The sequence below is a fragment of the Oncorhynchus gorbuscha genome, linkage group LG25 (assembly GCF_021184085.1).
Source record: "Oncorhynchus gorbuscha isolate QuinsamMale2020 ecotype Even-year linkage group LG25, OgorEven_v1.0, whole genome shotgun sequence".
Classification (NCBI taxonomy): Eukaryota; Metazoa; Chordata; class Actinopteri; order Salmoniformes; family Salmonidae; genus Oncorhynchus; species Oncorhynchus gorbuscha.
Genome location: NC_060197.1, coordinates 5,887,455 through 5,901,812, shown reverse-complemented (window position 1 = coordinate 5,901,812; position 14,358 = coordinate 5,887,455). Strand labels below are relative to the sequence as shown.

The following is a 14,358-nucleotide window of genomic DNA, read 5'->3' as shown; positions in this document are numbered from 1 at the left end:
GAGAGTGAAAGGGGGAGGGGGAGAGAGAGGGATAGAACCAAACAAGACCAGCAGAGGGAAACGAATAGCATGGGGAGCACAGGGACAAGACATGACAATAAATGACAAACATGACACAGGGTTCTATTCTGGCCAAGAAGAGGAGATACCACAACACTAGGGGCATTCTGTTCCTCTGACCTACCCCAATTATACTCTAACATGTAAAACATTAGGTCTGTTGCTTTCTTTCATCTAGTAACTAATGTACAGAATTACATGTAAAAGCCCACTGTTCAGTAAACACTTTATTAAGCAATTGATCAATCAAACTGTTCTTAACTGCTTAAAGATTGGTGGTACATTCACTTTTTATTTCATATTTAGAATGACAGAGGAATCACAAGACAAAGGTCATATTTTTTTAAAGTATGGAATTACATTTAATTCCACGGGCCTCCTCTTAAGAATGACAATCAGCTCACCATTTTGGAGATTGACAGAAGAGATGATCAGCAGAGCAGAGTTTTTACCACCAGTATTATTACAGGCACTGAAGTATGGATATAGTTTTTCAGTGAATAAGCAACCAGTGTAAGAGTAGATATGAAACCTGGCCTCCACATCATAAGATTACACCTGACCCTCTTCATAATCCACAAACACCCCCACCTTCTGGGGCTTCTTTCTCAATGAGAGGGTAACAGGGTGTCCTGGGGACCACAGTCCAGTATCCATTTTGAGGCTTTAACATGATCTTTCCCTTCCTGTTGATGGACTCTCTGGCCACTCCTAAATCCCACTTCGTCTTCCCCTGGACTGTCACCTCATAGTAAAATCTCCCAGAGAAGAACCCCTTCTTTCCCAGGATACAACAAATAGAATCAAACCTTTCTGGGTTGTCAGAGAGTTTCTTTAGTGTGCCTTCATGTCTCACTTGTTTCCAATCCTCAGAAAGGGTGAGTTTGGGATATGCTGTATCAGGGTCCAGAGTCACATCCACTGTATACAGCTGAATCCTCTTTAACTCAGTATCACACAACTTCCTCACCTCTCTCATAAGTGCCTCCTCAAGCTGATATACAGCTCCCATCACAGTCCCTACACAAATATCACAGTGAATACAGATCTCAGACTAGTCCTTGGTGGGTAGAAGGGTGCACAGAGATGGGAAGCTCTGAAGGAGGAGGTGGTCCTCAGTGTGTGAGAGCTGCTCCAGCTTAGTGCTTCTCTTCTTCAGGTCATTGATTTCCTGCTTAAGGTCTTTAATGAGCCCTTCAGCCTGCCTCTCTGCTGCTTTCTGGTTTTCCTCAAACATTTCAATGAGTTCAGCCTGGATTTTCTCAATGAATCGCACCAGATCAGTGAAGACCTGCACACTGTTTGATATCTCTCTCTGTGCCTTTCTTGCTGAGATCTACTGAGTGTTTGATCACCTGAACCTTCTGCAGTCTCTCCTGGATCATCTGCTGCACTTCTGCCTCAGTCTTCCCCAGCTGAACCTTCTTCCCTTCATACTCTTCCTCTATAGGGACAATGTCATGAGTCATATGGTCTGTTTTGAAGCACAACACACAAAGACATGTCTGATCAGTTCTGCAGAACAGCTCCAGGAGTCTGTCGTGCTTCTTACACATCCTGTCTTCCAGATTCTCCACAGGTTTGATCAGCTTGTGTCTCTTTTAAGGCTGTGACTCTCTGATGAGGCTCCAGATGAGTCTCACAGTAAGAGCTCTGACACACCAGGCAGGACTTCAGGGCCTTGAGCTTCATCCCAGTGCAGATGTCACAGGGGACTTCAAGGGGTTGAACAGGGCATTGATCTCAGCTGCTGGTCGCCTTCACTTCAACTGACTTCCTGAACTGAGCAGCCATCTCAGATATGAAAGTATTGATGCAAAGCGCAGATTTTCTATGGAATTTCTCCTTACACATTGGACACAGGCACAGGTCATTGCTATCCCAGTACTGTCTTATACAGTCCTTGTAGAAGTTGTGTCCACATGGAGTGGTGACTGGCTCAGTGAACAAATCCAGACAGATAGAACACAAGAACTGCTCTTCAGACAGGAGACTGCTGGAGGTGGCCATATCTAGACAGATGAGAGGTGAAAATATAAAGCATTTCCTGGGATCAGTTGGCTCTCTATAATACAAACTAATGACTAAACTTCAGAGAATATATTTTGAACAGGGTAAAAAAAAAATAGACAATTCATTAAGTCGAATGTGGATGTGGGGAAATGTTGACTTTGGAATTTCAGTTGACTTTCTAAACTGAATTAATTGGTTATGATAATCACAACCAATCTTTTGAAATTATTAATTTCAGTGCATTTACCAGGATACCAGCTCATTTGAATATCTCTTACCATAGATGGGTTTGTTGTTTAGCAACAAAACCAACGTGTGCACAACTATGGGACTAAACAGATGGTGTTTGGCTTAATTGTTGATGTGTAAACTATATTTTGTCTTCAATATTTATTGAAAGTATAAATTAATTTACACAGCGAGCACTTATCTTTAAAATACCTCATTACAGTTGTTGGTTAGATAGCTAGCTAAATTTTTGCCATATTAGCATAGACGTGATATCAGTCAAAACACCTCATAACAAGACATGTGGGCTATCCTACGAAGAAAACTAGATCTACTCAGGGTTTTCTAAAGCTAACAAGCTTCAATTAGCTTCACATTGAAGCTCAGGATTCATCTGTACTGTGACGGTGGATATTTCTTGCCCGGCTGCCGCTGACTCTAGCAGTCTTGTAACTGAGCGTGCATGTTGCACGTGGCTGGTCGAACGCCAAACTCTTTATTGAGACAATGTTGACATCATCAATCCATGGGTAAGTCAGTGCTGAAATCAAAATGAAGGAAAGGTTATCAAATCTAGCAGGCTATAGAGTGAAATAGGCTTTTAGAAGTGCAGTCTTTATGTTACTACTTATCGTAATGGCGTCTTTGGTGTGCTTTGATATGCTTATCAATGCACAAGCAACTCCTATCGATAAAATAATTGTATACAATGTCAAATGCATTCTGTCATTACTAAATAATGTGTTCGGTGTTTTAACTTTTTACATTTTTTTTATACACAAAAAACATTGAATTAATAAAACATTGAATCAGTCATCTTCCTCAAATGAAGGGGATGATGATGCAATCTTTGCAGGGAGGGAATCTGATTTCATTGATCCTCAACTCGCTTCTCAGTCATTTCATTCAATGTAAGTAGAGTTATCCTGCCCCGGAGCAGGCTCCATGAATAGCCTAGATGTTTTGGAGAGCTGACCATCAACATGGTTATTTCAAGGTTATACCAGCCTAATTTTCCATGACAGTGTGTGAGCTGGAGAGAATGCTGGCAAAACCCACTGCGTTTAATTAACCACTACATAACATTGATATGCATGTACATGCATGGAGCAGAATCACTCCAAGGTAAATCTTTTGATGTTAACAAAGGAGGACAAATTGTGTGTGTGTGCCCCCCCCCCCCCAGCCCAGCGTTCAAACCATAAGCTGTACTATAGAGTGCAGCACTGATAAAACATATTCTGGTCGATTTATGATCACTGTTTTCTATCCCTTTGAGCAGTGTAAACAAGGCATTGAGAGAGTAGTAAATTACCGGCATGTGCTGTTAAGTGTGCACTGGACGTTGAGGGATTCCTGTTGCAAGCGTGTAGAAAGGACGTCAAAATGGATTCTGAAACTGGTCTTTCTAAGAAATGGGATAAAAAGGGAGAATGTAATCAAAATGAAGGCTTATGTGGACAGCGCTTAGTCCTTTTAATACCATTGTTCAATTTCAGTTTGTATTGTCCTTGCGTCAGCTTGACTCTGTAAAATTGGGCATTAAATTTATTCTGTAATCTTTGCCTGCCGAGAGGATAAAAACAACCATGTTTAAGAATTCTCCCTCTGCACAGAGAGTCTGACAAATGGTAAATCAGAATTATTTTGTACAATTTTTTTCTCTGCTACTTTCCATCTACTTACTTTATATGTATGTTCCCTATAACGTTGATTCACAATGCCTACCATGAGACAGTATACACAATAATAATTATATTCATGAAGTTACTAAAGTCGACTAGCCCTTCTCTTCAGTAGTGTAGTTCAACACAATTCAACTATGAAAAAGTAGCAAAGGTAGCGGGAAACAAAGTTGATGAGATGCTGTCACTGTTGTTGCTCTGATGCACTGTGGGAATGTGTGGGTCACCCAAGTATGGATTACACATTTGAGAGGTTAACGTACCCCAACCAATGAATAATATCACACTCATTATCTTGATTCTACGTCGTACTTTTGCTCTCTCTGTATGTTCTCTGAATAAGGCTCTCTTCATTGCACACTGCTTTCCACATTCAACACAAGCAAAGTCGGAAGTTGGTGTAGCCACACGTCACATAACACAGTGCCATTAAGCTTGGGTACTAATAAGAAAGCTTGTTCCACGAAAAGGATTCCAGCAAAGAAGAAAGAAGGAACGCTCCATATAAAATATGCAAACCGAAAAAATAACACCAAACACATTATTGAATTGAGAGAACATGAGACGATTCGTAAAAAGAGCACGTAGCGTTTAATATAGAACACCTCAGACGTAGGAAGTGTTTCATTATAGATGAGGGTCTGAGTGAGAGATATGGCAGGGGGGGCCTCCATCTTGGTCCAAGCCTTTTCCACCTCATCTGATTAGCCCAAACCTAAATGATATTAATGGGTGATGTGATATCCCCCAGTTCACTCCGCGGACGGACGACTAAATGAATCATCCCACCCCCTCCCTCTCCTGATGACTTATCAGATCTGACATGTTTGTATGATAAATGTAATTACGTTTATATTGGGCCTCCACTGTTGTCTGCTGAAGGAGATCACATTACTCATTCATTTGAACGATTCCCCCTCATTTAAAACAAAGCAACTTAATTCTGGAAAGTCCAAAAGAGTTTGATATGTTTTTCTGCAGGAATAATGTAATAATTAAGAGAAGAGCTGGGTTGAAACTGCTTTGGGAAACCATGGGTTAAAATGCTTGACCACTCAACATTCTTCAAGCATCCAGTGAAAGAGTCTCGAGCTGAATGACAACACTAAGATGTTGACCTTTGCTCATTATTTGCCATACAAGTTCTGTACACCCAGAGGCATGGAAATGGCTACAGCTAAAAATAAGAGTGACCTTTTTGGTATGAGTTAGACCGAGACACTTAAAGTACACTCTCTGATGAAATAATATGAACCAAACATGTAAAGTATAGGAGGATTTCATTGCTACGCTTCACATGGGAATACCTTCCTGGAAATGGATTATATGTCATTCTATTGAAGTCTGAACTATTGACTCAAACCACTTTTAGTCACTGATCCATGTAATGTGGACTCTGAGATAATGTCAATGATCTGTGACACGAATGTCTAATGACTTACTATGCATCTTAATTATGAACGACTGAGACTGGTTTGTACTGTAATTGTCAGAACAGCAGCGTATTGACCATTTCAAGAAGAAGAACAAATGTCTCATACCAACAACTATGTGTGCAAAATCAAGTTTCTTTCCCAACAAACTTGGACTTTGAAGAAGAACGTGGCCTTCTTTCGAGGATAAGGTTGTTAGCTGGCATCAGTACAGGCTGTTCTCAAGCCAAGGCCAAGTGAGTGCCCTTAAAATGCCAGACAGAGAGGAGGGAGGAAGGGTTTTTGGCAGATATCTTGTTAAATTAAATCTCTAAACAAACACAACGATAAATCCCACTTGATGATAAGTGACGTATCTACAGCAAACTCCAACAAGATTGTTCGGTGAGTGGGTTCATAGTTAAGGCGGCAAGTAGGCTAGCAGTTAGAGCATTGGGCGTGTAAGTGAAAGGTCACTGGTTTGAATTCCCGAACAGACAAAGTAAAAAAATCTGTTGATGTGCCCTTGAGCAAGGCACTTACCCCTAATTCTCTCCAGGGGTGTTGCACTACTATGGCTGACTGGTTAAAACAACACTGCATCCATCCGGTGTATGTGACAATAAAAAATGTCAAACATTCTTTTCATGATTATTTGGGTAATGCTCTGTAGGGAAGAGTGGGGTAAGTTGAGCCACCCTTGTTTCTAGGAAACCATACACAAAATGAATGATTTGACCAAATATTTAGGAAGAGGTCATCATTTCATGGACTCTGTGATGGAAGAAACAACACTGAAAAAGTGGTAAGCAAGTTCGGTCCAAAAAAAAACGGATTTTCACCAAGTCACATTAATTGATTGTGTGCAATGTTTCTTCATGCATGTTTGTAAACAAATGTAAATACTTTTTAAGATGAATCTATACATCAGTTGGAGTCTCTATAAGCTGTAACATAAGGTCTATAAATCACGAAATTGCATCCTTGTAGCTGTGTGGGCTAATATAGTCAAAATGTTTGACTTGGGGTATGTTGAGCCGATAGTTGAGCCATTAGCAAGTTGATAAAAATGTACGATTTTTCTTCCTAGATGTGATGGAAGGTATTATCGCTGTGATATGAGCTAATTACAGGGCCTATGTTAATAGCGTTTTTAAAAAGTGTTTGCTGCACTGTGTTAAAAGATGCCTACAATTATTAGAAGGCAAAAAAGCGATTTTGATTTTGTTTCGGGAATAAAGATAGACATGGTTTTGAAAGGGTAGTAGGAGTATTTTATTCAGTACAGAAATGTGTAGGCAATTTAACTTACCCTGTTACACAGCTCGATTCACAACAAACACATAAGGACAAGCTATGTTTTCAAAACTGTAATGTTTACATGAATTCTGAGCATTTCCAGGGATGTAGATATCTTTTGTTAGAAATAATACTATATTTCCCTTGATGGCGTGATGCTGAATGTAAAAAAATGGCTCAACGTACCCCACTCTCCCCTTCTGTAAATAGAAGAAAAGAGGTTTGGAGACAAGAGGAGGATCCCTTCTGCAATGACTCCAGATGGGTGCTAAACGCAGAGTAAGGTTCTGTCCGTCTCTCTCTATCCCCTCTTGAGTCATCAAATTATCATGATTAACATTTGAATGATAAATAGAATGAGAGAAGTCATGATCTCTTTTAAGGGCCCTGATTTTAAAACAAAGTTCTTGAAAAGTTTTGCATACGGCCTATAACAGTCTGATGTGTCCCCTACAGTAGACAAGGACACAGAGACATGTGTATGGGACAGCTTTCTAAGAAGTGGTGAGAAGGCCATGGAAAGGGAGTGGCCTTTAAAGGTATCCCAATGTTAGCAATCCAAATGCCGGATATCTTTTTTAGCGACAGGAGAAACGGTATCTAGGCCAACTTATATTTCCACCAGTATTTGAGAGGAGGATACTGTCTGCAATGGGGAAAAAGGTCAACAGGGTGCAACAGTCCACTCCCGTTATGCAAATACATCCCAAAATTCTCCAAAATCCACCATAACCCAAGTCTCATCTTAAAGTTCAGACATACTCTAGACAGCTCAGTCATGCTCGGTTAGGCCCAGAGTGCATAAGAAATGTTACCTAATTCAGAGTCATATTTTCTAGATTATTAAAAATGTTATTATAATACTTGTGATGAAATTTAAATCCTTCCTAAGCCATTCCAGGATTGGAGTCCTGTGGTCATTCGCATTGCAGAGAGGAGAGCTGGTAAATAGACTGTAGCGGCACATTGCTTTGTCTGAACTAATAAGGGTACCCTAGCCTGTACCATGTTCAGACCCATTTTGCCATAAGGTGAAAGTATTTTAATTCGAGAGCTTGGGACAATAAGGTTCCATCTGCAAAAAGTTGATTCTGAGATAATTGGCTTTGAAGTTCCGAACCCTCATTGGTTTGAATGGTGTCAGCAATTTTTATCTTATATTCTTCTGAACTTAACAACATTAATTGGGGTTTTAGAGTTCTGTATAGGTAGAGAACATTGAACAGAACAAGGCTATGTCAATAACTACATTTGGACTAAAATGCAGATAGAACCTTTATAGTCTAAAGCTCTTGAATTACCAAAATACACACATCATTCATGGATATCTAAACTAGTAACTTCCCTGATACATGTGTAAATATTGTACTATAAAGTGTGCCTTCCTGTATAATACTTATGCTAAAATGTTTATTTTATTCTGCTGAGCCGTTTACTCTATGTTCATATTCTCATATTTTCTTATTTCTTATTTTTGTTACATTGTCGAGAAGGAACCTGCAAGTAAGCATTTGGTAGGATGTGAATACCATGTGTATCCTGTCCATACGACTAATAATTCAACTGGAACTTGAGCTTCATTTAGTAGGTTTTGTCAAGTCAAGGACAAGCAAGCAGACCACAAACAATTAAAAACTCTAAACCGGACACACAAAGATCCCACCTCTACACAGGCATTTCAGGGCCTTGATTTTTTTAAAGGAGCTGCTCGCAAGGCATTGACAAAAAGCACTCTCCTCTCTATTCAAGGTCTATTTTAAAAGCCTCCTACTCCCTAGCAGAAACAGCAGACGAGATGTTGGACGTATCTGTCATGTTTGTCATTTATTATCATGTCTTGTCCCTGTGCTCCCCATTCTATTCGTTTCCCTCTGCTGGTCTTATTTGGTTCTTTCCCTCCTTCTATCCCTCTCTCTCCCCCTCCCTCTCTCACTCTCTCGCTCTCTCTTCTCTCTATCGTTCCGTTCCTGCTCCCAGCTGTTCCTATTCCCCTAATCATCATTTAGTCTTCCCACACCTGTTCCCGATCCTTTCCCCCTGATTAGAGTCCCTATTTATTCCTTTGTGTTCCGTTCCTGTCCCGTCGGTTCCTTGTTTAGTATTCACCATGCTGTGATTGCGTTTCGCCCTGTCCTGTCGTGTTTTTGCTGTGATTGTGTATCGCCCTGTCCTGTCGTGTTTTTTGCCTTCATCAGATGCTGCGTGTGAGCAGGTGTCTCTGTCAACTACGGCCTGCGCCTACCCGGCGACCTGCAGTCTGTGGCCGCTTCTCCTGTTATTCCCCTCTACAGACTAGAGGATGTCTGTTATTCCCTGTTTGGACTTGAATAAACTCTGTTTCTGTTAAGTCGCTTTGGGTCCTCTTTCACCTGCATGACAGAAGGAACCGACCAAGGAATGGACCCAGCGACTTCAGACGCTCGTTACACTGCCGTCGAGATCCAAGGAGCCATGCTCGGCAGACACGAGCAGGAATTGTCTGCTGCTCGCCATGCCGTGGAGAACCTGGCCGCTCAGGTTTCCGACCTCTCTGGACAGTTCCAGAGTCTACGTCTCGTGCCACCTGTTACTTCCTGGCCTGCCGAGCCTCCAGAACCTAGGGTTAATAACCCACCTTGCTACTCCGGGCAGCCCACTGAGTGCCGCTCCTTTCTCACGCAGTGTGAGATTGTGTTCTCTCTCCAACCCAACACATACTCTAGAGAGAGAGCTCGGGTTGCTTACGTCATTTCACTCCTTACTGGCCGGGCTCGAGAATGGGGCACAGCTATCTGGGAGGCAAGGGCTGATTGCTCTAACAAGTTCCAGAACTTTAAAGAGGAGATGATTCGGGTTTTTGACCGTTCAGTTTTTGGTAGGGAGGCTTCTAGGGCCCTGGCTTCCTTATGCCAAGGTGAACGGTCCATAACGGATTATTCTATTGAGTTTCGCACTCTTGCTGCCTCTAGTGAGTGGAACGAGCCGGCGCTGCTCGCTCGTTTTCTGGAGGGACTCCACGCAGTGGTTAAGGATGAGATTCTCTCCCGGGAGGTTCCATCAGATGTGGACTCTTTGATTGCTCTCGCCATCCGCATAGAACGACGGGTAGATCTTCGTCACCGGGCTCGTGGAAGAGAGCTCGCATCAACGGTGTTTCCCTGCTCCGCATCGCAACCATCTCCCTCCTCTGGCTTTGAGACTGAGCCCATGCAGCTGGGAGGGATTCGCATCTCGACTAAGGAGAGGGAACGGAGGATCACCAACCGCCTGTGCCTCTATTTTGTTAATTCATGTCCAGTAAGAGGCCAGAGCCCATCAGTAAGCGGAGGGCTACTGGTGAGCGCTACTACTCAGGTCCCTTCATCTAGATCTTGTACTACTATGTCGGTCCATCTACGCTGGACCGGTTCGGGTGCTACATGCAGTGCCTTGATTGACTCTGGGGCTGAGGGTTGTTTCATGGACGAAGCATGGGTTCGGAAACATAACATTCCTTTCAGACCGTTAGACAAGCCTACGCCCATGTTTGCCTTAGATGGTAGTCATCTTCCCAGTATCAAATTTGAGACACTACCTTTAACTCTCACAGTATCTGGTAACCACAGTGAGACTATTTCTTTTTTGATTTTCCGTTCACCGTTTACACCTGTTGTTTTGGGTCATCCCTGGCTAGTATGTCATAATCCTTCTATTAATTGGTCTAGTAATTCTATCCTATCCTGGAACGTTTCTTGTCATGTGAAGTGTTTAATGTCTGCCATCCCTCCTGTTTCTTCTGTCCCTACTTCTCAGGAGGAACCTGGCGATTTGACAGGAGTGCCGGAGGAATATCATGATCTGCGCACGGTCTTCAGTCGGTCCCGAGCCAACTCCTTCCTCCTCACCGGTCGTATGATTGTAGTATTGATCTCCTTCCGGGGACCACTCCTCCTCGAGGTAGACTATACTCTCTGTCGGCTCCCGAACGTAAGGCTCTCAAGGATTATTTGTCTGTGTCTCTTGACGCCGGTACCATAGTGCCTTCTTCTTCTCCGGCCGGGGCGGGTTCTTTTTTGTTAAGAAGAAGGACGGTACTCTGCGCCCTGCGTGGATTATCGAGGGCTGAATGACATAACGGTTAAGAATCGTTATCCGCCCCTTATGTCATCAGCCTTCGAGATTCTGCAGGGAGCCAGGTGCTTTACTAAGTTGGACCTTCGTAACGCTTACCATCTCGTGCGCATCAGAGAGGGGACGAGTGGAAAACGGCGTTTAACACTCCGTTAGGGCATTTTGAGTACCGGGTTCTGCCGTTCGGTCTCGCCAATGCGCCAGCTGTTTTTCAGGCATTAGTTAATGATGTTCTGAGAGACATGCTGAACATCTTTGTTTTTGTCTATCTTGACGATATCCTGATTTTTTCTCCGTCACTCGAGATTCATGTTCAGCACGTTCGACGTGTTCTACAGCGCCTTTTAGAGAATTGTCTCTACGTAAAGGCTGAGAAGTGCTCTTTTCATGTCTCCTCCGTTACTTTTCTCGGTTCCGTTATTTCCGCTGAAGGCATTCAGATGGATTCCGCTAAGGTCCAAGCTGTCAGTGATTGGCCCGTTCCAAGGTCACGTGTCGAGTTGCAGCGCTTTTTAGGTTTCGCTAATTTCTATCGGCGTTTCATTCGTAATTTCGGTCAAGTTGCTGCCCCTCTCACAGCTCTTACTTCTGTCAAGACGTGTTTTAAGTGGTCCGGTTCCGCCCAGGGAGCTTTTGATCTTCTTAAAGAACGTTTTACGTCCGCTCCTATCCTCGTTACTCCTGACGTCACTAGACAATTCATTGTCGAGGTTGACGCTTCAGAGGTAGGCGTGGGAGCCATTCTATCCCAGCGCTTCCAGTCTGACGATAAGGTTCATCCTTGCGCTTATTTTTCTCATCGCCTGTCGCCATCTGAGCGCAACTATGATGTGGGTAAATCCGTGAACTGCTCGCCATCCGCTTAGCCCAGGCGAATGGCGACAGTGGTTGGAGGGGCGACGTGCCTTTTGTCGTTTGGACAGACCATAAGAACCTTGAGTACATCCGTTCTGCCAAACGACTTAATGCCCGTCAAGCTCGTTGGGCGTTGTTTTTCGCTCGTTTCGAAGTTTGTGATTTCTTACCGTCCGGGTAGCAAGAACACCAAGCCTGATGCCTTATCCCGTCTGTTTAGTTCTTCTGTGGCTTCTACTGATCCCGAGGGATTCTTCCTTATGGGCGTGTTGTCGGGTTAACAGTCTGGGGAATTGAAAGACAGGTTAAGCAAGCACTCACGCACACTCTTGCCGCGCGCTTGTCCTAGTAACCTCCTTCGTTCCTGTTTCCACTCGTCTGGCTGTTCTTCAGTGGGCTCACTCTGCCAAGTTAGCTGGTCATCCCGGTGTTCGAGGCACTCTTGCGTCTATTCGCCAGCGCTTTTGGTGGCCGACTCAGGAGCGTGACACGCGCCGTTTCGTGGCTGCTTGTTCGGACTGCGCGCAGACTAAGTCGGGTAACTCTCCTCCTGCCGGTCGTCTCAGACCGCTTCCCATTCCTTCTCGACCATGGTCTCACATCGCCTTAGACTTCATTACCGGTCTGCCTTTGTCTGCGGGGAAGACTGTGATTCTTACGGTTGTCGATAGGTTCTCTAAGGCGGCACATTTCATTCCCTCGCTAAACTTCCTTCCGCTAAGGAGACGGCACAAATCATTATTGAGAATGTATTCAGAATTCATGGCCTCCCGTTAGACGCCGTTTCAGACAGAGGCCCGCACCACGTCACAGTTTTGGAGGGAGTTCTGTCGTTTGATTGTGCGTCCGTCAGTCTCTCTTCCGGGTTTCATCCCCAGTCTAACGGTCAAGAGAGAGGGCCAATCAGACGATTGGTCGCATACTACGCAGCCTTTCTTTCAGAAACCCTGCGTCTTGGGCAGAACAGCTCCCCTGGGCAGAATACGCTCACCCGCTTCCTTCGTCTGCTACCGGGTTATCTCCGTTTCAGAGTAGTCTGGGTTACCAGCCTCCTCTGTTCTCATCCCAGCTTGCCGAGTCCAGTTCCCTCCGCTCAAGCGTTTGTCCAACGTTGTGAGCGCACCTGGAGGAGGGTGAGGTCTGCACTTTGCCGTTACAGGGCACAGACGGTGAGAGCCGCCAATAAACGCAGGATTAAGAGTCCAAGGTATTGTTGCGGCCAGAGAGTGTGGCTTTCCACTCGCAACCTTCCTCTTACGACAGCTTCTCGTAAGTTGACTCATGTTCATTGGTCCGTTCCGTGTCTCCCAGGTCGTCAATCCTGTCGCTGTGCGACTGCTTCTTCCGCGACATCTTTCGCGTCCATCCTGTCTTCCATGTCTCCTGTGTTAAGCCCTTTCTTCGCACTCCCCCGTTCGTCTTTCCTTCCTCCCGTCCTTGTCGAGAGCGCACCTATTTACAAGGTACATAAGATCATGGACATGCGTTCTCGGGACGGGGTCACCAATACTTAGTGGATTGGGAGGGTTACGGTCCTGAGGAGAGGAGTTGGGTTCCGTCTCGGGACGTGCTGGACCGTTCACTCATCGATGATTTCCTCCGTTGCCGCCAGGATTCCTCCCTCGAGTGCGCCAGGAGGCGCTCGTGAGTGGGGGTACTGTCATGTTTGTCATTTATTATCATGTCTTGTCCCTGTGCTCCCCATTCTATTCGTTTCCCTCTGCTGGTCTTATTTGGTTCTTTCCCTCCTTCTATCCTCTCTCTCTCCCCTCCTCTCTCACTCTCTCGCTCTCTTCTTCTCTATCGTTCCGTTCCTGCTCCCAGCTGTTCCTATTCCCTAATCATCATTTAGTCTTCCCACACCTGTTCCCGATCCTTTCCCTGATTAGAGTCCCTATTTATTCCTTTGTGTTCCGTTCCTGTCCCGTCGGTTCCTTGTTTAGTATTCACCATGCTGTGATTGCGTTTCGCCCTGTCCTGTCGTGTTTTTGCTGTGATTGTGTATCGCCCTGTCCTGTCGTGATTTTTGCCTTCATCAGATGCTGCGTGTGAGCAGGTGTCTCTGTCAACTACGGCCTGCGCCTACCCGAAGCGACCTGCAGACTGTGGCCGCTTCTCCTGTTATTCCCCTCTACAGACTAGAGGATGTCTGTTATTCCCTGTTTGGACTTGAATAAACTCTGTTTCTGTTAAGTCGCTTTTGGGTCCTCTTTCACCTGCATGACAGTATCAGTGTGGTAGTAGACCGAGGGCGAAGTCAAACATCACACACTACACGATTTCACTGCATTGACTCATTGGGACGGAGACACCTCCATTTGCCACGGCTTCGCCTGCTGGACCCTCAGCTTCGACAGGGGTGTTGACTCACAGCTGATATGAATGAGGTGGAAAGCCCCCACACAATACAGTGATTCTATGCTAACGGCCATGGATTGAACCTGTGACTCATGCCAGCACTCCATTAAAGAAAGCACAGTGAGGGTGGCCGGCCATGACCGGGTCTCGCTAAACGGCTCCCAGAATGCCCGTGGGATATACTCCGAGTTTAGAGTCCCAGAACAGGCAGGGGAGGTTGATTTCTGAATGACAACAGGATTTACAAGTGAATAGAACTTTATATTGGTGATTCACATAGCGAATGTGATTCACTTATAAGACATGGTATATATTTTCATACGTTTTCTATTCATACTGTAATGACATTTAGTATGAAC

The 14,358-nt window shown here is 44.4% G+C and overlaps 1 pseudogene; it reads right to left on the bottom strand.

Moving 5' to 3' along the window:
- Positions 1–393: 393 nt before the first annotated feature.
- Positions 394–2,070, bottom strand: LOC124013559 (annotated as a pseudogene).
- Between the last annotated feature and the right edge of the window lie 12,288 nt (positions 2,071–14,358).